We start from the raw sequence: 24,920 nt of genomic DNA, 5'->3' as shown, positions 1-24,920 counted from the left end.
CGGTCGTCGTACGCCTTTGCCCTTGGGGAACCGTATTCTAAGTCTGTTGGTAAGATAGCCTCGGCCCCATAGACTAGAAAGAACGGCAAGAAACTCGTGGCTCGGCTCGGCGTCGTCCTCAGACTCCAGACCACCGAGGGTAGCTCTTTCATCCACTGCTTGCCGAATTTGTTGAGGTAGTTGTAGATCCTTGGTTTAAGTCCCTGCAGAATCGTACCGTTGGAACGCTCCACCTGCCCATTCGTCATGGGGTGAGCTACGACGGCCCAGTCCACACGGATGTGGTGGTCCTCGCAGAAGTCCAGAAACTTCTTCCCAGTGAACTGCGTGCCATTGTCGGTGATGATGGAGTTCGGGACCCCAAAGCGATGGATGATGTTTGTGAAGAACGCCACCGCCTGCTCGGACCTGATGCTGGTTAGGGGCCGGACCTCGATCCACTTGGAGAATTTGTCGATGGCGACCAGCAGGTGCGAGAAGCCCCCGGGTGCCTTCTGCAAGGGACCGACGAGGTCTAGACCCCACACAGCAAACAACCAAGTGATGGGTATTGTCTGCAGGGCCTGAGCGGGCAGGTGCGTCTGTCTTGCGTAGAATTGACACCCTTGGCAGGAGCGTACAATCCTAGTGGCGTCGGCCACCGCGGTCGGCCAGTAGAAACCTTGTCGGAAGGCGTTTCCCACGAGGGCTCGAGGTGCTGCGTGGTGACCGCAAGCCCCCGAGTGTATTTCTTGCAATAGCTCCTGTCCTTCGGCGACGGATATGCATCGTTGGAGAATGCCTGAGGGGCTGTGGTGGTAGAGCTCCTTTTCATCACCCAGTAAGACGAACGACTTGGCGCGCCGCGCCAGTCGCCGAGCTTCGGCCTTGTCAAGGGGTAGCTCTCCTCGGAGGAGATATTCCAGGTACGGGGTCTGCCAGTTTTGGTTTGACGCAACCCTATCCTGCTCTCCCTCGATGCGCAAGGCCTCACCCTCGGCGGCCGAGGTTACCTCGGGCTGGGCCGAGGCCTCCTCGGGCTCGGGCGTGTCGTCGATCTTGATGGAGGGTTGATGTATGTCTCTAGAGAAGACGTCAGGGGGAACCGTTGTCCGCCCCGAGGCTATTTTCGCCAACTCATCCACAGTCTCGTGGTACCGTCGAGCGATGTGGTTGAGCTCCAGCCCGTAGAACTTGTCTTCCAGGCGTCGAACTTCGTCGCAGTAGGCCTCCATCTTCTGGTCGTGGTAGTGGGAGTTCTTCATGACTTGGTCGATGACAAGCTGCGAGTCACCACAAGCGTCGAGGTGCCGAACCCCTAGCTCGACGGCGATGCGCAGCCCGTTAACCAAAGTCTCGTACTCGGCCACATTGTTTGACGTCGGGAAATGGAGGCGCAGCACGTAGCGGAGATGTTTCCCGAGGGGTGAAATGAAGAGCAGGCCAGCACCTGCTCCTGTTTTCATCAGCGACCCATCGAAGTACATGGTCCAAAGTTCTGGTTGGATCAGAGCTGTTGGTAATTGGGTGTCGACCCATTCAGCCACGAAGTCCGCCAAGACTTAGGACTTTATGGCCTTTCGAGGAGCGATGAGATTGTCTCGCCCATAAGCTCCACTGCCCACTTTGCTATCCTACCCGAGGCCTCTCGGCACTGGATGATCTCCCCCAGGGGGAAGGATGACACCACAGTAGCTTCTGAAGTAGTGTCACAACTTTCGCCGCGTCAGAATTACTGCGTATAGTAGCTTCTGAATTTGCGGGTAGCGGATCTTGGTCTCGGATAGCACTTCACTGATGAAGTAAACTGGCCTCTAGACGAGCAGTGCATGCCCTTCTTCTCGTCTCTCGACTACGATCGCGGCGCTGACCACCTGAGTGGTTGCGGCTACATAGATCAAGAGGGCTTCTCCCGCAGCGGGGGGCACCAAGATGGGCGCGTTTGTAAGGAGCGCTTTTAAGTTTCCGAGGGCTTCCTTGGCCTCGGGGGTCCAAGTGAAGCGCTCGGCCTTCCTTAAGAGGCGGTACAAGGGTAGGCCTTTTTCGCCGAGGCGCGAGATGAAGCGGCTCAGAGCCGCAAGGCATCCCATGACCCTTTGTACTCCTTTCAAATCTTTGATAGGTCCCATGTTGGTGATGGCTGCGATTTTCTCCGGGTTGGCTTTGATGCCCCGCTCGGAGACGATGAACCCCATGAGCATGCCTCGGGGGACTCCGAAGACACACTTCTCAGGATTGAGTTTCATGCCCTTCGCTCTCAGACACTTGAATGTCGTTTCAAGGTCAGAGAGGAGGTCGGAGGCTTTCCCCATCTTGACAGCGATGTCATCGACGTAAGCCTCGACCAATCGGCCGATGTGCTCCCCGAACACGTGGTTCATGCACCTTTGGTATGTCGCACCCGCATTCCTCAAGCCAAATGGCATAGTAGTATAGCAGTACATGCCAAAAGGTGTGATGAAAGAAGTCGCGAGCTGGTCGGACTCTTTCATCTTGATTTGGTGATAACCTCAATAGGCGTCGAGGAATGACAGGGTTTCGCACCCAGCAGTGGAGTCCACAATTTGATCGATGCGAGGCAGAGGGTAGGGAACATTCGGACATGCCTTGTTTAGACCAGTGTAGTCTACGCACATCCTCCACTTCCCACCTTTCTTTTTCACAAGCACAGGGTTAGCTAGCCATTCGGGATGGAATACCTCTTTGATGAACCCTGCGACCATCAGCTTGTGGATCTCCTCGCCCATGGCTATGCGCTTTTCTTCATCGAAACGGCGCAGAGGCTGCTTCACGGGTCGGGCACCGGCTCAGATATCTAGTGAGTGCTCGGCGACATCCCTCAGTATTCCGGGCATGTCCGAAGGACTCCACGTAAAAATTTCGGCATTTGCGTAGAGAAAGTCGACGAGCACTGCTTCCTATTTGGGGTCGAGCTCGGAGCCGATCCGGACCTACTTGCAGGCGTCGTTGCTAGGGTCGAGAGGGACGGACTTAACCGTCCCAGTCGGTTCGAAGTTGCCGACGTGGCGCTTCGCATCAGGCACCTCCTTGGAGAGGCACTCCAGGTCGGCGATGAGGGCCTCGGACTCGGCGAGGGCCTCAGCGTACTCCACGCACTCCACGTCGCATTCGTACGCGTGTCGGTACGTGGATCCGACGGTGATGACCCTGTTGGGGCCTGGCATCTTGAGCTTGAGGTACGTGTAGTTGGGGACGGCCATGAACTTGGCGTAGCACGGTCTCCCCAGCACCGCGTGGTAGGTCCCTCGAAACCCGACCACCTCGAACGTGAGGGTTTCCCTGCGGAAGTTGGAGGGAGTTCCGAAGCAGACGGGCAGATCGAGTTGTACAAGGGGGAGGACACACTCCCCGGGGACGATCCCGTGAAAGAGCGCCGCACCAGCCCGGACCGTGGACAGATCGATCCCCAAGAGCCCAAGGGTCTCGGCGTAGATGATGTTGAGGCTGCTGCCCCCATCCATGAGGACCTTGGTGAGCCTGGCGTTGCCAATGATGGGGTCGACGACGAGCGGGTACTTTCCTGGGCTCGGCACACAGTCGGGGTGGTCGCCTTGGTCGAAGGTGAGGGGCTTGTCGGACCAGTCTAGGTAGACTAGTGCCGCCACCTTTACCGAGCAGACCTCCCGGCGCTCCTGCTTGCGGTGCCGAGCCGAGGCGTTCGCCACTTGCCCACCGTAGATCATGAAACAGCCATGGACCATGGGGAACTCCTCTGCCTTGTCGCCCTTCTTCTTGTCGTTGTCTTGGCCAATGCCATCTCCCGCCGGGGACCCGACTTTATGGAAGTAGCGCCGAAGCATGACGCATTCCTCAAGGCTGTGCTTGACGGGGCCCTGGTGATAGGGGCACGACTCCTTGAGCATCTTGTTGAACAGGTTGGCCCCTCCGGGAGGCTTCCAAGGGTTCCTGTGCTCGACAACAGCGACGAGATCTGCGTCAGCGGCGTCGCGCTTCGCTTGCGACTTCTTTTTCTCCTTCTTCTTCGTGCCCCGCTGGGCGGACGCCTCGGTGACGTCTTCCTGCTGCCGTCCCTGAGGCTGCTTGTCCTTTCGGAAGATGGCTTCGACCGCCTCCTGACCAGAGGCGAACTTGGTGGCGATGTCCATCAACTCGCTCGCCTTGGTGGGAGTCTTGCGGCCTAGTTTGCTCACTAGGTCGCGGCAAGTGGTGGGCGAGGAACGCCCCGATGACATCCGAGTCGGTGATGTTGGGCAACTCGGTGCGCTGCTTCGAAAACTGCCAGATGTACTCTCGCAGGGATTCCCCTGACTGCTGGCGGCAGCTTCGGAGGTCCCAGGAGTTCCCAGGGCGCACGTACGTGCCCTGGAAGTTTCCAGCGAAAGCCTTGACCAGGTCGTCCCAGTTGGAGATCTGCGCAGGAGGCAGATGCTCCAGCCAGGCCCGGACAGCGTCGGAGAGGAACAGGGGGAGGTTGCGGATGATGAGGTTGTCATCGTCCGTCCCTCCCAGCTAGCAGGCCAGCCGGTAGTCCGCAAGCCACAACTCTGGCCTTGTTTCCCCCGAGTACTTGGTGATGGTAGTCGGGGCCCAGAACCGAGCTGGGAACGGCGCCCGTCGTATGGCCCGGCTGAAGGCTTGCGGAACTGGTGGTTCGGGCGAGGGGCTCCAATCCTCCTCGCTGTCGTAGCGTCCCCCACGCCTGGGGTGGTAGCCTCGGCGCACCTTCTTGTCGAGGCGGGCTCGACGGTCGCGGCGGCGGTGCTCGTTGCCGAGGCGACCCGGGGCTGCAGGCGTCGCGTCCCGCGTGCGCCCGGTGTGGACCGAGGCCTCCCACATGAGTTGGGAAGTCGTTGCGCGATGCTCTGGGGGGCACCCTTGCCTTCGGGAGGCAGAGCTTTCGGCCCGTCGGACCGCGGCATCCTCTAGGAGATTCTTGAGTTCTCCCTGGATACGCCGCCCCTCAGTGGTGGATGGCTCCGGCATTGCTCGGAGTAGTATTGCCGTTGCAGCCAGATTCTGGCCGACCCCGCTAGAGGCCAGGGGCAGCCTTGCACTGGCATCATCAACGATACGGCACTGGACGTCCCAGGCCTAATGACGCGCTTCTCCGGCGAGTGCCCGGCCTGCCCACTCCTGCTCGATATTTTGCCGGAGCTGCACAAGTTGCCCTGCTTCCTCGTCGAGCTTGGCCTGCATCTCGCGGATTTGCTCAAGCTGTGTGTCCTGACCCCCCGCAGGGACTGGGACCACATCTAGCTCCCGTAGGATGTCAACGCGAGAAGCAGGCCCAGGGGGATCGTCGTCCTCCGGCATACCGAGGTGGTTTCCTTCGTCGTGACCTCCTAGATCGACGTGGAAACATTCGCAACTTGGGCCACAACCTTCGTCGTCAAGGCTGTGGCCATCATCGGAGCAATCGAAGAGGCAGTAGTCACATGCGGTCATGAGGCCCCGCACGGCACTGGGATCGCGGAGCCCAGAGAAATCCCAACCGGAGTCGGGACCGTCCTCTTCCTCGGAACCTGGGGGGCCGTAGGTTGAGACGGTCGTCAGTCGGTCCCAAGATGACCACATATGGTACCCCGGAAGGTTAGGATATGCCTTTACGAAAGCGCTAACCGAAGCGGGGTCGCTTGGTGGATCGAAGCTGAATCTAAAAGGCACAGGGTGGAAAACAGACGGTACCTCTTGATCGATGGACGGTGACGAAGTCGCGTCGGGGACAGACTGCACCATTATCTCATGTACGAGGTTAACGCCCAGCAAGCCCTTCGCGAGTGTGCTGGCGTCATCTGTTCGCTTGGGGTTGGCACGTTGTGGGGAAACGACATCCGTCGTTGTCTCAGGCGCGAGGACAACGCCCGACATGTCCCCCGCTGGGGTGCCGGCGTTGTCGACTCGCTCGACAGTCGATGAGATGCCGCCTCCTGCCTGGCCACGGTTGCCCCGTCTCCTTCTCCTGCGGCGAGGAGAGTGGCGGGACAAACCTGGATGCTGCTCCTCCGCCACGGGGGGAAGATGTCGTCGAGTTCGCCGCCGCCGGGCGAGCTGACGGCCGTCGTGGTTGCTGTCGCGCTGCGGGGGAGGAGTACCATGTCGTAGCTGCCGTCGAGGGACATGAACTCGAGATTCCCGAAGCGGAGCACCGTCCCGGGCTGAAGAGGTTGCTGGAGACTACCCATCTGGAACTCAATGGGAAGTTGTTCGTTAACACGCAGCAGGCCCGTACCTGGCGCGCCAACTATCGGCGTTTCGACCCCGGGGGGTCCCTGGACCGACGAGTAAATTTGTCTTTTTTTTTCTCGAAAGCGCAGGAGAACTGCGCATCATTATATTAAGTAGGGAAAAAGAGGGTCCAAAATAGACCATAGTACAAAAGACCTCCCCGGAGGGGATAAAAAACCAAAGAAAAAAGAAGAGAAAAAAACAAAACAAAAACAAAAACAAGAGCAAAACAGATCCTGAAAACAAAACCAGAGCTAGGTGCCCCTGATGGTTGCGGCAAGAAAGGAGAGGCCCTTAGCTCCTGCCATTTCCCACAACTGTTGTTCCTCCCTTGCCTGACAAAGAGCTGCAGAAACACTAGGGGAGATTCCATCAAAGACAATTCGGTTCCGATGATTCCAAATAATCCAGGCTCCCAAGGCAATAAGGGAGTTGACACCCTTCATAATCATATCTCCAGAGCCATTGTCTATCATCTCCCACCAACCCGTAAAAGACACCGTACTAGGTGTAGGAGCCAGATTTTGTAGTCTGAAAATGCACATCAGCCGGAACCAGAATTCTCTCGCAAAAACACAAGAAACCAAAATATGATCCAAAGATTCAGACTCCTGGTCACAAAGCTGCGCGTCCCAGCCCAGATGGGTTGGCGCGAGATGGAACACATGGAGGAAAACGCGGCTCGTGTTATCCCGCGCTAGGGGGGTGTGCTCGTAGTAGGGGTTACAAGCGTTCGCGAGAGAGAGAGAGAGAGTGAGCCTGTTCGTTAGCTCGTTCTCCCGCGCGACCTCCCCGCATGAAGGCCCTGGACCTCCCTTTTATAGATGCAAGGAGACGGTCCAGGTGTACAATGGGGGTTGTAGCTAGGCGCTAACGTGTCTGGCAGGGAAGTGTCTGAGCCCTATGTACATGCCAACGTGACTGTCGGAGAAGTGCTTGAGCCATGCATAGGCGATAACATGGCCGTCGGAGAAGTGCTTGAGCCCTGTAGAAGCACAGCTGTCGGTGCTGCTGGGATCTTGCTGACGTCTCCTTGCTTCCGTGCCTGGGCGAGGCGAGATCGCGCCCCTTGGGTAGACGAAGCCTTGACCTGAACCGCGCCCATCAGTCTTTGCGGTTTGTGCTGATAGTGGTTACCAGTCGTGTTTAGGAGTGTTGGGGGTACCCATAATTACGGTACCCGACAAAACTAATTTAAAATATATTAAGAATACAATGTATTGTATATAGAGGGAATCATTGCAGGATTTGGGATTTAGGGATAGAGGCTAGAGAGAAAGTGAGATATAGAGGAATGTTATAGAGGGGACCGTTGCAGATAGCCTAATAGGCCATTGGGCCAGTAGGGAGCAGGTCGCACCACAAGGCGCTGGTGCAAGACGGGCACGACTGTTGGCTGCATCGCACACTTCGAGCCAACCGCACTGCTAGGTCGGGTACCCAATCGTATGCTACTCGTAACCTACCCAGGGTTTACGGATAGTTACAAGGCAATAGTGATTTTGTATCCTACCCGAATCTGGGAGTTCAATATTCGAGTAATATCCATATTCGTCCTGACAAAAAAAATACTTGTATTCGTATCCGAAAATTCGGAAAATTTTGATACATGTATCTGGTACCCATCCCATTTTCATCCCTATCATCATGGTATCTAATGGGAGAAGTTCAGCTTAAGGATATCTTCAACAGATTATTTATCTCACATCCTATTTCAAACTATACTCATAAACAATATAGTATTATAGTGTTTTGTACGACCATATATGCGGTCTACTGGAGGCAGCCTAAGTAAGGCCATCTCCAACATACTCTCTATCTTACCTCCTGTTTCACCTTCTATATCAAAGTCTACTCTATGAATAGTGTAGTCTGCATTGCAAAACGTTATTTTCCATGGTCATATACACTCTCTAATCAAGACAACCTAAGATTGAGCTAGACGTTTATCTGTCTATTTCAAACTCTCCATTATTTATAGTGCTAAAATAATTAGGGTGTCCACATGATTTTTCCCCTCTTCTTGTTTTTGTCCTCGGACAATTTCACATAATTAAGATAAGTTCTGCCATCTTTTTTACTATAGGTTGATGTCAAAAATCAATGTAGTTACCATTACCAGCTTGGTTCTTACGTAATTTATTGTATAATTCTAGCGTGCTTACGTTCTCTTACAGTACCCCTATGGCTATAATAATTAATCAGATCATATAATTAGGAGGATGCTGAAAGTCCAAATTACTCGATTATCTAACTTATAAAAGTGTACATGATAAGATAAAAAAATTCACTTTGGCATATCATCACCAATCACCAAAATATATTGATCTAAATACTCTGATTATTATAATCTATAATTCTAATTATAATAACCCTATACATATTCTAGATTGTAATAATTACCTCATGATCCAAACAAAATCTTAGGATCTTTGGAGACCTATTTGTGGCTTGCATACTAGATAAATTTGTAAAGCTTAAGCCGATAGTCTGTACTCAAACTTGTGAAGGGGCTTTAGCTAAATTGATTATATGGTTTGAGTAGCATACCCTAGTCAGGGCCGGCTCTGGCCATAGTTCAGAGGGGCTCGCTTAGGTCCAACAAATTAGGGAACCAGAAAAATCTATACATTATATATACTAATATTCATATTGGCCCACCGCATTGTATTTGCAAGGGTCACACCACGTTGCTGTCATATGCACGAGAGTATCTTAGCGGGAGGCTCAAACAATGTGAAAACATTGAGGATATGAGAAGCATGAATACATGGAAATAATTTAGGTTGAGGTTAAGCAAAAACAAGATAATCGATGATGATTTGCAACAATAAATTACAAATGAAAATGAGTGATGGAGACAAATATTGGTAAGAATTGTTGTTGATGTGAAGTTTTATGCTACAAATAATTTGCTACTTCGAGGAACAAATTAGAAAATTTATCAAGACAATAACAACATTTTTATAGACTCAATTGAGATGATTGTTGATTTTGATATGCTGATGCAAGAGCACATTAGACATATTCAAAATATTGAAATTCATCATCATTATCTTGGACATAATATTTAGAATTTGCTTATTCTAATTATTACAAACACTATGAGAAGATATATTTTTAGTACCATTAAGGGTGCTAAATATTTCTACAATATCATGGATTCAAGTCTATATAAAATCCACAAAGAACATATGACTTTAATTGTACATTAAGTAAATATATCAAGTAGCACTCTAAGAGTGGAGTTTTTTATGTTTTTTATCGGTAGATGACACATCGGGATTAGGGCTTTTCAAGAATTGATGGATCACTTGAAACTTCTTGAATTGAATGTTGATGTTGTGACAAGTAAAGGTTATGACAATGGCTCTAATTTGAAGGGAAAACATCAGGGTGTTCATGAGAACACAAGGTTTATATGTACCCATGTGGTTTGGGTTGTGATGAGTGATTTTCAGCAAGGGTAGCGCCTTGGATTGAGTTAGTTTGATTAACCAGAGCGTGAGGTTTTTGGTGCAACATGTTTCTTGGCTTGTGGTGTGCAGGTGTGGAGTCCGGTGATGGTGGTCGATGGCGAAGGTGAAGGTGAAGGTCATGCATGTTCGTATTGATGGACTGGGAGCGGCGAAGGACGAGCGCTAAGTCTTGACCGAGGGACTAGAGAAGCCAAGTGACTAGCTGGGATGGGCTGGTGGCTAACACCTAGAAACTAACAGGCGCAAGGACATGGCAGAGCGGATCGTGTCGCTGATGCGGTTGTAGATCGACAGGATACATGTCTTGGACGTGGGGGTGCGTTGGAGAATGGTACCCATGGGCGTTTCAGTGGTTGAGCCTCAAAACCACCCAGCGCGACAGTTTGCATGTTTCACTAGGTTTGGGCTACAAAACTCGGCGGCACATTTAATAGGGAATCAGAGGCAACACATGTCATCATCACGGAGGGTGCGTCAATGTGAAGCAACTTCCTGAAGACTGTGTGGCCGTCAGATTAAAATTCCAAGAGTTGGTCCAGTTTGCCCCTGGTAGAATGGATAGGCTTTATATATCTAGGGGTAGTTTGTGAAAGAGGAATAATGTAACGCCCTGAATTTGGGGGTAGAATTTGTTCTTCTTTTTACTCACCAAATTCAGGCGTTACTCTCTTTTCTCTTCCCGTTTCGCTCCTTCTTCCCAATTTCAAAGCGATATAGCGACTGGTGTCCGTATTGCGTATGAAAAAAAAACCTAAGTTGTTATGGATGTTGCATCATGCCAAGGCTTTTTCTTGTTTGATGTCGTGTTTAATCGTGTGCGTTGCTCAGTCTTGTTTTGCGAATTGGTTTCCGAGCTGCGGTTGTGCGTGCCGCTGAATTTTGACCCGCGGTGCGCCCCAGCACGGCTCGCGCGCCCCCGGCGCCCTGCCCCCTCCCCATGTGCGCGCCCTCCTCCCCTGGTCTCCTTCCCCTCATTCAATTCTCCCGCGCACAACTCCCTCTCTCTCCCATCTCTCTCTTCCCTGTGGTGCCCTAGGTTTTGGAGACGGTGATCACCGGATTTGGACCCCAAGGTGAGCTCCCCTCTTTCTCTCTCTCCCCTTCCTCTTCTTCCTCCTCTCCCCTACCCCCGCGCCCTCCCCTGGCCACGTGCGCCCCGCGCCCTCCCCGGCCGCGCGCCCTGCCGCATCCTTGGTCGCGCGGGCAGCCCTAGTTAACAACGTTTGAATTTTAGTTTGATAAGTTTAAATTTAGTTTAATGAACGTGCTGTGGCGTGTGCTTCGTCGCGCGACGAATGAGTTTAATTTCAAGAATTTATTAGTGTGGTGCATCGCGTGCTTTGTCGCGCGGCGATTTATTTGATTTCGTATCTTGTTAACATGTCGTCGCACGCTTCGTCACGCAGCGAATTAGCTTGATTTCATATTCTATTAATGTGTTGCGTTGCGCGGCGATTCATCTTAATTTCAGATTAATTAATGTGTGGCGTCGTGTGTCCGACTTTTCGTTTTAAATTCAGTTTAGATGGCGTATGCCGTCGAGTGTTTCGTCGCGCGACGCTTAACGTCTCTTTATAATTAATGCAAGTGTCTCGTTGCGCGCTCTGTCGCGCGACGAGTCGTTTATTTCTTAATTCAATTTAAGTGTTGTGTCGCGCGTTTCGCCACGCGACAATCCTTTTTAATTTACCTTTATCTATTCATAATAATTAAACATGGAACATGACTTTACCCTATGCTAAAACGTGATGGCTAAATTAATGCTATTATGTTTAAACGGGTATTTTAATTTATAATCGTGTGACGTGATCGCTCGTCGGCCGTAGCCTCGACCATTACTCTCTCTTTCTCGCTTAGTCGTAGGTGTGAGCCCTACGCCGAGTGTTTGTTTATTTATAACATTCTATTGTATGGTGTACTGTTCTTTTGTATTAAATGTGTGGAATGTATGTTTGAACTCGTATAGATAACGGTCAGTTGGTGGTGTCCGAAGGAGTTGCAGGTGAAGACGCTGAGCAGCAGTCGGTTGGTGAAGGCAAGTGTCCCTTGACCCATCTATGTCCTATCCATCTTATAATTCACTCCCCGCATTTACACAGTTTGTACCTAAGGATTGACTAGCTTTTGTTTATCTTGTCCTTGTTTACCTATTTTGGTTGGGTTATTTTGGTTTAGCTATATGCTAGCGCTTCACATTAATCAATGAACATGATAAGATTATCTATGATACGTTGTTTTCCCTTTTGATTATGATGATGGTACTATGACATTTAAGGTCACTCGAGCTGTTTGTCGAGTGCTTCTCCGTAAGGACTGGTTCGTTGGATGACCGCCTGGAAAAACAGTGCAACCATGAGGGTGGAGTGGGACGCCCTTAGCTAAGTAATTAGAGGAACTGTGGTGTAGCTCGCTTCGCCGTCGTGCCGTTAATGGGGCTCGGTGTATGTGGCTCGCTCTGCCAAGGTTGGTTTGACCCTTAGGGAGGAGTGCGGTGCATTTAGGAAACCTAACGGGCGACTACAGCCCCAGGGAATCTTTGTAAAGGCTACGTAGTGAAACCCTGCCTATTCACCTTGGTAGTGTTTAAGGGTTTGATCGGCCTGAGGCAAGAGGGAATCACTGTGGCGGAACCGCCCGAATTATTCCAGCTTAAGTGCCCAAGTCGCACCCTTAAGGGCAGCAACACACTTAAACAGGAATAACCCGTCAGTCCCTCGGATCTAGTCCGATAAAGCCACTTATCCAGGATCGAATACCACTAGCTCACTCGAAGGTGAGGCACAGAGAAATACAATAAAACATAATACCACAAATTTAATAAGTATCAGTAGTAATTACATTATCGGAGTTTCAGAAATAATAACCATAAATTTTAATGCAGCGGAAATAACTAATGGAGAAGAACCGAGTAACATGGCGAAGCCTGGCCACACTACTCCTCTTGGTCCTCTCCTGCGGAAGCAGTAACTGTGGGGGATAGATATCCCTCGGGTCCACTAAAGAAGTAAAAGACCTCACGAAAGGCCCAAGGGCCCAATAAATCGTAAAGTCATTCTTTCGTGGGCCTGGGGAAAGACAACCAACAAAGCAGAGAAGACGTAAGACCGGATTGAAGCAAACCCGGATGGCCCACAACGTCGAACGAGTAAATCGCAACAGAGACCCGACTTTCCCGCGCTGAAGCCCCCATGCAACAGAGCCATGCGAGGATAAGTCGGCAAGGGTTACGTAGGGATAAACTCAAGAGGTTCACTATCTTTCAGCTACTTGTTGTTATCATATCCACGTGTACTGCCCCACGGTCGAGTATATAAGGCCTAGGGGGCACCCCTTCAGATGGACCGACCCTATTTTACTTAGCCACCCACGTAAACTCTCTGTGCTTTCAATCCAGAGAGCCCTCTTGTAACCACACTCGTATACCCACCAGGACGTAGGGTGTTACGCACTTCTAAGCGGCTCAAACCTGCAAATCTTGTCCACTGTCCCTCGTGCGATCAGCACGAACCATTTTGCTACAGTCGTTGACACCGTCCTACTCCTAAAAACACCTTGAGGGGCAACCTCGGGTGTGCGGTCGGACCCAAAACACCGACAGCTGGCGCGCCAGGTAGGGGGTGTGTCGACGATCCAAGCTAGCTCAATGGCCGTCACCTTCCACAGCAAGATCACCGTGCGTCCCGGATCTGTATTCTGCTTCGGGACAATCTCATCTGTAGCAGATGAAGAGGGAATTCTACACCGCATCGCGGATCCGCCAGAAAAGAAGTCTCCTCCAACGAACTCCGAAAATGCTGGAGAGACACAACCTCCGGCTCTTCGGAAAAAGATCGTCTCCGGAGAGGCTGGAGTCGGAAGCTCGCTGACCCGGGAGACTCTGCTGTCTACTTCCTCGACGAAAGAATGGACACGGATCGCGAGGAAGAAGGAGACCAGGGAAAGGCAAGTCGTTCTTTCCGTTCCTCCGACCTCAAAGGAGAACGGAAAGAAAGTCGCCGCGACAGCAGCACCATTCTACCCCGACGTCCTCTTCATCGGGAGAGTGGAGTCGCCCGCCGTCTCTGACGACGAACCGACCGCGCCTGGAGAAGAACCACCTCAACGAGAGTCCCGCCGACGGAGGAACCGACGCAGGAACGTTCGACGACATCACGCGGCCGGGGAACGAGATCCGGAGCAGCCTGTCTCGCGAGACGAGGTCTCAGAAATAGGAGAAACTCCGGAAGAACGCGTCTTCAGAGAACGAAGGAACTCCCGACGACGTGATCGCCGACGGACTCAGGAGCAAGCCGAGCAAGATGCGAGGCAACGCCGGGAGAATCCGCTCTTCGGGCGCAACCTGAACCCCGACTTCGCCCGAGCTATGAACACGCCAAGCGAAGTCAGAGGCGTACTAGCTCGGATAGCTGACGGACTTCCTCGGACTCCCGACGCCGAGGGATACCGACGCCTGTTCACTCAGGCAGCCAACCATCTTCTACCACTCGCTCACCCGCCGAACGATCTGCGACACGCCATCAACAGTCGCCGAGACGCGCGAAGCTCTATCAATGCTTCACGCGAACGGCGGCATGAAAACGAAATTCGCCGTCGGGAGGAGTATGACCGAGATCATGGCTTCCCGACTCAAAGCCAGGCCACCAGGACTGAGTCAGCAACAGCTTCAACTGGCGGTACCACCCGGGGACGGTCGAGGAACCACAACCACCACTCCCCTCCCCGGGACAGACGTCGTCCCCGACGACAGGAGGACACGTGCGGAGTATCCGCTCTTACTCCGCGCCTTAGGGCCATCCAATGGCCTCCCAACTTCAAGGTATCCAATGTCGACAAATATGAACCAAAGCAGGATCCAGGGGGGTGGCTAGCCGTCTACACCACCGCTGCTCGGGCTGCCGGGGCATCTGAGGACGTCATGACCGCGTATCTGCCCATTGTCCTTGGGCAAGATGCGCTGCAGTGGCTACGACATCTACCCCGACACTGCATCGACGACTGGGGAGACTTCAGTCGACGACTGGGGAGACTTCAGTCGACGTTTCACCGCCAACTTCCAGTCCCTCTCCGACAAGCCAGCGCAACCATGGGACCTCAAATCCATCAAGCGCCGGGGGGATGAGACTCTCCGGTCATACCTCAAAAGGTTCCAGACCATGAGAAACCGCATCCCCGAGGTCACGGAGGCGGCCGTGATCGAGGACTTCTATAGAGGATCCAATGACTCGGTTTTCGTCCGGGCCATACTACAAAAGGCGCCGACTACCTCCGAGGAGCTGTTCCGGGAAGCCGACCTCTACATCACCGCCGACGAGCGGGCCCAGGATCTCATCGGAGGAGCAAAGCCTGCACCGGCAGCACCACGACGTGACGCGAACCAACCACCCGACAAACGCTGGGAGAAGAGGCCTCGTGAAGAATTACACGCCGCCGGACCACCCGCCTCTCGCACCCGAGGAGGACCTCGTGGAGGCGAGCGCACGCTGGACGACATCCTCGACGCCCAGTGCCCGTACCACAAGGACATGCGCCACACTCTTCGTAACTGCCGGGACTTCAAGCACTCCGTCGGGCACGGCCGACCCTTCCAACCTCTACCGCCTCCTCCGCCGAGGGGAGGACCAGATGAACCACGACAACCCCATCAGCAGGAGGAGGGGGGAGGAGGAGCTTTCCCACGCGTTGACAGGGAGGTCAACGTCATCTTCGGCGGACATGGGTCGCAGGAGAACAAAAGACAACAAAAGCTCAACGACCGCCAGATACTGGTGGCGACCACCGGTCTTCCCGCCCCATACCGGTGGTCGGAGCACCCAATCACTTTCACTCGGGAGGATCAATGGCTCAACTTCGACCATCCAGGCAAATACCCGCTCCTCGTCGATCCGGTGATCCGAGAGAGCCGGGTAAAGAAGGTGCTAGTGGACGGGGGGAGCAGCATCAACGTCACTTTCCCCCGGACACTCCAAGGCTTGGGAGTTCACCTCAAAGAGCTCCACGTATCGGACACTCCTTTCTTCGGCATCGTGCCGACGGAAGGGGAATACCCGCTAGGCCACATCTACATGCCGGTCACCTTCGAAACTCCGGAGAACTACAGAACCGAGTTCCTGAGGTTCGAGGTGGCGAACTTCGACTGCGGGTACAACGCCATCATCGGGAGGCCGGGACTGGCCAAATTCATGGCCATTCCGCACTATACATACATGATACTGAAGATGCCAGGACCGCAAGGAATCATAACTGTGCGCGCCGACTTCCAAGGCGCCGCAGAATGTTTCCGAGTGGCCATCCAAGCAGCCCTCACCACCAAACCGTCAACGGTTCCTTCTACACTGGCGAACTCTAAGCCTGAGGAGGACCTCGCAGTACCGGCAAATGAAGCTCAGGCCGTGACCTCTATGCGGCCGACTGAAGAAACCAAGCGAATCAACCTGGGGTTCGCTGATGAGCGCAAGACGGCCATCATCAACTCCAGTTTGAACGACAAATAGGAAAGCGCGCTCGTCCAGTCCCTACAAGATAACCGAGACGTATTCGCATGGCAACCTGCGGATATGCCGGGAGTCCCAAGAGAACTGGCCGAGCACAAATTGAAGGTCTATCCCCAGGCGAGGCCGATCCGGCAAAAGCTACGTCGTTTCACGCCCGACAAGAGAGAGGCCATTCGTGCCGAGTTAGCTCGCTTGGTCACGGCTGGATTTATTAGAGAAGTATTACACCCCGAGTGGTTAGCCAACCCTGTTCTTGTACTCAAAAAGAATAAAGTGGATTGGCGCATGTGCGTCGACTATACTGATCTCAACAAACACTGTCCGAAGGATCCCTTCGGGCTCCCAAGGATAGATCAGGTGATGGATTCCACCGCTGGATGTTCTGTGCTGTCTTTCTTAGATTGCTATTCCGGGTATCATCAGATTAGTTTGGCAAAAGAAGACGAGGAAAAAACGGCGTTCATCACTCCGTTTGGTGCTTTCTGTTATACCTCCATGCCGTTCGGCCTCAAAAACGCTGGAGCGACTTATCAGAGAGCCATTCAAACATGCTTAGCCGATCACTGGGGCAAGCGGGTGGAGGCTTACGTAGATGATGTGGTGATCAAAACAGAGAATTCGGAAAACTTCATCGAAGACTTACAACTGGTTTTCAACAGCCTGAGAAGATATAGATGGAAGCTCAATCCTGAAAAGTGTGTTTTTGGGGTACCAGCAGGAAAGTTGCTCGGGTTTATCGTCAGCCACCGGGGAATTGAGGCTAATCCAGATAAGATCGAAGCTATCATGAAGATGGAAGCTCCTCGGTCACAAAAGAAGGTTCAGCGACTCACTGGATGTATGGCAGCTCTGAGCAGATTTATATCCAGGCTGGGAGAAAAAGGTTTGCCATTTTACAAGCTACTCAAGAAGGTGGATAAGTTTCAATGGACTTCAGAAGCACAAGAAGCTCTAGACGCACTGAAGAAATTCTTGACAACACCACCAGTACTGAAACCACCCCGGCGAGCTACGCCAACTCAACCGGCTGAAGATTTGTTGCTGTATATCTCTTGCACGACTCACGTGGTAAGCACCGCGTTGGTAGTCGAGCGAGTAGAAGAAGGACATGCCTATCCAGTACAACATCCTGTGTACTTCATCAGTGAAGTTCTAGGCCCCTCGAAGAAAAAGTATCCTCAGGTTCAGAAGCTATTATATGCAGTACTTCTAACTGCCCGCAAGCTGCGTCACTACTTTGACGACCACAAAGTCATAGTAGTCACTGGTTTTCCAATAGGGGACATTCTTCACAACAAGGAAGCCATTGGCCGAATAGCCAAGTGGGCTTGCGAGCTGGGATCCCATGATATCGAGTTCCGACCTCGCACTGCCATCAAAACTCAAGCACTGGTTGATTTCGTATCAGAATGGACAGAACAACAAGTACCAGACAATCCAGAAACTGCGGAAGTATGGCGAATGTATTTTGATGGCTCGTTGAAGCTGCAGGGAGCAGGAGCAGGGATTCTCTTCACCGCACCTAGAGGCGAGCACCTCAAGTACGCTCTCCAGTTGCTATTCCCGGCCTCTAACAATGCAGCCGAGTATGAAGCTTTGATACACGAATTGAACATCGCCATGTCACTGGGCGTCAAGAGATTGATGGTATACGGAGATTCTCTGGTAGTCATCAGCCAGATAAACAAGGAATGGGATTGTTCAAGTGATTCAATGGGAAAATACTGCGCTGCCGTACGAAAGCTGGAAGATAAATTCGAGGGTCTGGAATTTCATCATATAGAAAGAGATCGGAACACGGCGGCCGATGTACTGTCCAAGCTCGGATCCGGTCGAACTCAGGTCCCACCCGGAGTCTTCGTACAAGAAATTCTGCAGCCGAGTATCTCAATGGATCAAACAGAAGAGTGCAACATCATAAATCAACTCGAGTCAGATTCCGACGACTGGAGAAGACCGATTATTAAGTATATAAAGAATGAAGAAGAACCAGACGACAAGAACTCGGCAGAACGCATTGCCAGGCAGTCGGCTCACTATACACTCATTGGGGAGGAACTGTACAGAAGGAGCGCGTCAGGCATCCTCATGAAGTGCGTTCTCTCGTCCACCGGGAAACAACTTCTGGAGGAAGTCCATGCAGGGCAATGTGGGATACATGCAGCATCCAGAACACTAGTCGGGAAGGTTTTCAGGTCAGGATTCTATTGGCCGACGGCGAAGAACGACGCAGCCGAATTAGTTCAGAGATGCGAAGCTTGCCAATACTTGTCAAAGCAACAGCATATGCCAGCACAGCAGCTACAGACCATACCAGTAACCTGGCCTTTCGCATGCTGGGGACTGGATATGATTGGACCTTTCAAGAAAGCTCAAGGGGGATATACCCATGTATTGGTGGCGATTGACAAATTCACTAAATGGATAGAGTTCAAGCCCATTGCTTCTCTAACCTCTGCTAAAGCCGTGGAATTCATACAAGGCATAATATTCAGATTTGGGATACCAAACAGTATCATCACTGACTTGGGATCCAATTTCACCAGTTCGGAATTCTTTGACTTCTGCGAGCAAAAGAGCATTCAGATCAAGTACGCATCTGTAGCACATCCAAGAGCCAACGGGCAAGTTGAGCGAGCCAACGGAATGATATTGGAGGCACTCAGGAAAAGGGTCTTCGATAAGAATGAAAAATTTGCAGGAAAATGGATAAGAGAACTGCCTTATGTCGTTTGGAGCTTAAGAACCCAACCTAGCCGAGCCCTGCATGGAAACACTCCTTTCTTCATGGTCTATGGATCGGAGGCAGTGCTACCTGCTGATCTCAAGTTTGGGGCGCCAAGACTGATCTTCAAAAGCATAGCAGAAGCCGAGGCCACCAGGCTGGAGGACGTTGATGTACTTGAGGAAGAGCGACTGAATGTAGTAATCCAATCAGCACGGTACCAGCAGACTCTAAGGCGCTATCACGACAAGGCTGTGCGGCAACGGTTCTTTTCGATAGGAGACCTCGTCCTCCGCCGAATTCTAACGGGAGAGGGACGACACAAGTTATCACCCTTATGGGAAGGACCTTTCATAGTGGCAGAAGTCACTCGGCCCGGATCATATCGCCTCACTCAGATGGATGGCACAGAAGTTGGGAACTCCTGGAACATAGAGCACCTCAGAAAGTTTTATCCCTAGGCTGTATTTCAAAACTGCTGGGGCGACAATGTATTCTGTAAAGTGGAAATGTGTCATCAATAAAGAGAGATTACAAAGATACTCAGCTTATTTACGATTGACTCGCATACTTACTTAACTCGGGGTGACCACTATGCCCTACAAATGGAGCAATCGACTTAAGTCGGCAACGACTTAAGGCGGTGTAACATGCTCACGCTTACTTAACTCGGGGTGACCACTATGCCCTACAAACGGAGCAATCAACTTAAGTCGGCAACGACTTAAGGCGGTGCAACATGCTCACACTTACTTAACTCGGGGTGACCACTATGCCCTACAAACGGAGCAATCGACTTAAGTCGGCAACGACTTAAGGCGGTGTAACATGCTCACGCTTACTTAACTCGGGGTGACCACTATGCCCTACAAACAGAGCAATCGACTTAAGTCGGCAACGACTTAAGGCGGTGTAACATGCTCACGCTTACTTAACTCGGGGTGACCACTATGCCCTACAAACGGAGCAATCAACTTAAGTCGGCAACGACTTAAGGCGGTGCAACATGCTCACGCTTACTTAACCCAGGGTGACCACTATGCCCTACAAACAGAGCAATCGACTTAAGTCGGCAACGACTTAAGGCGGTGCAACATGCTCACGCTTACTTAACCCAGGGTGACCACTATGCCCTACAAACGGAGCAATCGACTTAAGTCGGCAACGACTTAAGGCGGTGCAACATGCTCACGCTTACTTAACCCAGGGTGACCACTATGCCCTACTAACGGAGCTATCGGCTAAAGTCAGTGGTGGCTTAAGCCGGCGCAGCATACTCGCGCTTACGCAATTCAGGGGATGACTTCCATATCCCGCAAACAAACTTCATAATCAACATACGGCGTCACCACAAACTTACGAATCAATAAATTACAATAAGAGAGTAATTATGTCACTTGAATGATAAGCTGATATTTTCTAACGAATACTTGATCATGCTAACCGCGCGCTCAGAGCACGCAAAATGTTTCTCTATTTTCCAATGTCTTTCTCAGGAACGACCGACGAAGAAGGGCGATTCGAAGAATCGGGGGCAGCATTCACATCGGCTTTTATGTCTTCAGGGACAACCACGCCGGGCCTCCTCATCAAGATTCGTCCCGCCCGAATAGCCTTGTCCATGGCCTTATCGCGCTGGGTTTTGAGAGTAACAGCAGTTTCTTCGGCAATTTTAGCGGCCAGCTGAGCAGCTTCTAACTCCTGAGCGATGGATTTCTTAGAAGCTCGGAGTCCCTTGATGGTGGCATCCTTTGCTGATATCAATTGCTTAAGGCGGGTCACTTCCTCCGCAGATTCTTGCAGCCTACAACGCTGATTGTCCAATTCTTCCATTGTAAAACGGTGACTCCTCTCCAAGATGGTCAGCGAATTGCTAGAATCGCGATACAATCTATCCAGATTGTCACGAGAAGCAGCAAGGATACGTTTTTCTTCCTACAAACAAAAATCAACTCCTTCAGAATCCAAGCAAGTAATAAGAGCATAGCAAGGCGAGGCACAATTTTGTAAGTTACCTTTTCAGAGTCAAGCCGAGCATGAAGAGAAGAACTCAGAGCGTTGGCGTCATCCAAAGCAGCGGAGACCTGATTTAGTTTAGTCTGGCTCTGAGAATACTTCTCCTCGAAGTCAGCGCACCGTCGAGCCATTTCAGCCTGATCTTGGGAATGTTTTACTTCAAGAATTGCAATCTGCCGAGTCATTCCTAGCGAGAAGCAATCAAACAAACCGAGGTCAGAAGGTAAAACAGTCCACGAACAAAGGCAAAGAAGAAGAAGAAAAAGGGCACTAACCAGCGTTAGTTGCCTCCAACTCGGATACACGACGATGAAGCGACACTGGATTCCAATGCTCAAGAGACGAAGCGACTTCTGGGATGAAAGCACCCTGCGATCTTAGCTGGCTGGCCATCCCCTCCACCAAAGCCTGATAAAAAGAACAGATGAACATAATGACAAAAGCTCATGCAACGCAAAGATTAAGCTAAAAGTACAGCACAGTACCTGGAGGTTGGAAAAGAACGAAGGGATCCCCAAATCAGGAGAAATCAGCTGATAACCAGATGCCAGACCACCACCCGAAGCAGCTTGCAACAGACCAGTAGGAATGAGCTCAGCGCCTTCAGCAGAGCCAAACGCCAGACCAGCGAGGACGCTGCCCTCTAAAGCGACTCCCTGATCCAAAGTTTGGGCCACCACCATGCCGCCAGAGTGTGGAGGTGAACCCGCATGAACGTCCATGGAAGTGCAGGAAGGAGACCTTGCTCGGGCACCCTCGGGGGCTGGGTCACAGTTGGCACTGCCCACTTGAGCCGGATCATCCCCGGCAACACCCTCGGGGGCTGGGCAGTGGCTTATACTCTTCACCTGAGCTAAGTCTTCCCCAGCGACATCCTCGGGGGCTGGGCACGTGCCAGCACTATTCTTGGGGTCCAGGCTCTCTGCAGTAACCACCTCTAAGGTTGACGGGCCCTCAGCTACTTCCATGGGATCAGAACAATCCAAGTCAGCATCCCGACCCTCGAGATCGTGCTCTAAGGTCGAAGAGGCACGGGATGACCTCAACCCAGCATCAGGCACGGCAGCGCAAATCTCTGTTGCATCATCATCCACAGGCTCTGATAACAAGTCCTCTGGACCATATCCTCTAGAGTTTGATCAAAGTTGGCAAGGGACATCTCTTGCAGACCGATGAGGGCAGACAAAGCAGGAGAAGGAACTCCACTACTTCCACCGCTGGCAATGAACTGCCGACTGTTTTTCCGAGTTAAAGGAGCTTCATTTTCTTCCTCCTCATCTTCCACAGTAACAACGCAAGCAGCACACCCATTGGGATCAGCAACAGATGAAGCGCCCCCATTGGGGTCAGCAGCTGATGGAGCACACCCATTGGGATCAACAGCAGTCTGGGCACACCCATTGGGGTCAGCATCAGTAAGGCCAGTTGCAGGCACTTCTTCAGCAGCAGGAGCCAAGGTACCGGTGTCCTCATCAAAACTGGATACTCGTCGGAGGCGTCTTCTCTTCTTCTTTTGCTCATCAGCAGAAAGCTCGGGTTGACTGGTTCGGCTAGGGCGCCTCGGGCGAGTACTGACAGGTTTCGGGGCATCCAAAGTTGTATCAACCTCTGGAAGGGGCATCACTGCCAACGTACCATCAGGAGCAGCATCGGATGAATCCTCAGCTAACAGATCAAGCATATCATTTATGTCTGCATCACTAGGGTTCAGAGGCACTTCAAAATAAACCTGCCGTTCATCATCAGGAATCTCCCCGAGCGAAGCAACCAAAGTACTGACTTCTTCAGCAGAGGGTCGCACTCTAAGGCCCAAATTGCTATCAGTCACAGGCGGATTTGACACAAAAAGGGTGAAAGCTTTGGGAGGAGGTAGGTTCCAGGCCGAGTATGCCATTGGAGCACCAACATTTGAAACCTTACCTTTGAGAATCATCTCAAGTCGGCTTACCAAATCTACAGAAGGAATTCTCCTATTGGTAACCCGAGTCGAGTCGGCTAGCCCTCTATACAGATATGCCGGATAGGCCCTGTCTTTCAGTGGCTGAATGTTCTTGAAAACAAAATCAGTAACCACAGCTTCGGCAGTTAGACCTCTCTCTTTCAGCAGTCCAACTTCAGCCAGCAACACACCTGCCTCAGCCACTTCCTGATCTGTGGGAGACTCAGTCCAACTCGGAGTGCGAACGTCTGGCTGTCTTCCCGACCGGGTGGGGAGAGAATTTCCATAATTATCAACTATAAACCACTCTAGACGCCACCCCTTAATGCTATCTTTGAGGGGAATCTCAAGATACTCAGTCTTCCGCCCACGGCGCATCTCCAAACTGGCACCTCCGACCAACTGATGTTGTCCCCCGGCCATCCCAGGGCGACAATGATACAGATACTTCCATAAACCAAAATGCGGCAGCACGCCGAGATAGGCTTCGCATAGGTGAACGAAAATGGAGATTTGCAGAATGGAATTAGGGTTCAAATGGGTCAAGTTGATGTGATAGAAATCAAGGAGGCCGCGGAAAAAAGGAGAGATGGGAAGGCCGAGGCCGCGGAGGAGAAAAGGAGCGTAAACTACAGACTCGTGGGTATCCTCTGTTGGGACAGTAGTCCCGTGGCAAATCCGCCAAGAACAGAGTTCCCGCGGAGGAAGAACCCCGATGGAGACGAGGCGGAGAAGCTCAGCTTCGGAAATAACGGACATATGGTTACCTGCGAAGGGTAACTGACTGTTGGGGTCGATTGCAGGGATCACCGCAGCAGACGAGTTCGCAGTTTTCCTCTTGGGCGCCATCTTGCTTTTCACCAGCGAACAGAGTAGGAGGCGAGTGGCAGAGAAGATTCGGATGCGGGAATGCAAGAACTAGGGCACGGAAAGCAAAGGCGGCTAAAAGCTCAACTCTTATGGGATATTCTCGAGCCAGATACCATTTCAAAAAGTGCCCAGTCATCACCCGGCGGTTATTTCCGAAACCCCAGCATGCCACGTGGCCGTCTGGCAGTCATTTCCAAAAAAGCCGACGTGCCACTTCATCACTCGGTTATTATCCACAAAATAACTCGTGCGACAGGCTATAACTCGGCGTTGCCTCTAAAACGCTGACCTTGTATTCAATCGCTCGGCATTACTTCTAAAATGCCGACGCTGACTTTCAATCACTCGGCGTTGCCTCTAAAACGCTGACCCCGTGCTCTATCGCTCGGCATTACCTCTAAAATGCCGACGTCGACCTTCAATCATTCGGCGTGGTCTCTAAAACGCTGATCTCGTATTCAATCGCTGAGCATTACTTCTAAAATGCCGACGTCGACCTTCAATCATTCGGCGTGGTCTCTAAAACGCTGATCTCGTATTCAATCGCTCGGCATTACTTCTAAAATGCCGACGCCGACCTTCAATCACTTGGCGTTGCCTCTAAAACGCTGACCTCGTGCTCAATCGCTCGGCATTACTTCTAAAATGCCGACGCCGACCTTCAATCACTCGGCGTTGCCTCTAAAACGCTGACCTCGTGTTCAATCGCTCGGCATTACTTCTAAAATGCCGACGCCGACCTTCAACCACTCGGCGTTGCCTCTAAAACGCTGACCTCGTGTTCAATCGCTCGGCATTACTTCTAAAATGCCGACGCCAACCTTCAATCACTCGGCGTTGCCTCTAAAAACGCTGACCTCGTACTCAATCGCTCGACATTACTTCTAAAATGCCGGCGTCAAACTTCACTCACTCGGCGTTGCCTCTAAAACGCTGATCTCTTGTTCGATTGCTCGGTACTATCTCTAAAATGTTGACGTCGACCTTCAATCGTTCGGCGAGTCATCTACTGTCTCAAAAGAATCAGTTCTATAATAAGGAAAAGCAAGTCATTGATAAGGGGCAAACGTCATTTTTTTCATTAAAGGGAAGATAAAAGCTTACAAACCAACTCTTCGCGAGTTGGTGCTTCCCTACTACTACTCTACATTACTACTACTACTAAACTACACTATACTACTCTACATTACTACTACTACTAAACTACACTATAC

This window comes from Zea mays, chromosome 10 (genome assembly GCF_902167145.1).
Source record: "Zea mays cultivar B73 chromosome 10, Zm-B73-REFERENCE-NAM-5.0, whole genome shotgun sequence".
NCBI lineage: Eukaryota > Viridiplantae > Streptophyta > Magnoliopsida > Poales > Poaceae > Zea > Zea mays.
The sequence above is the reverse complement of the archived record's forward strand: the minus strand, read 5'-3'. Positions refer to the sequence as shown.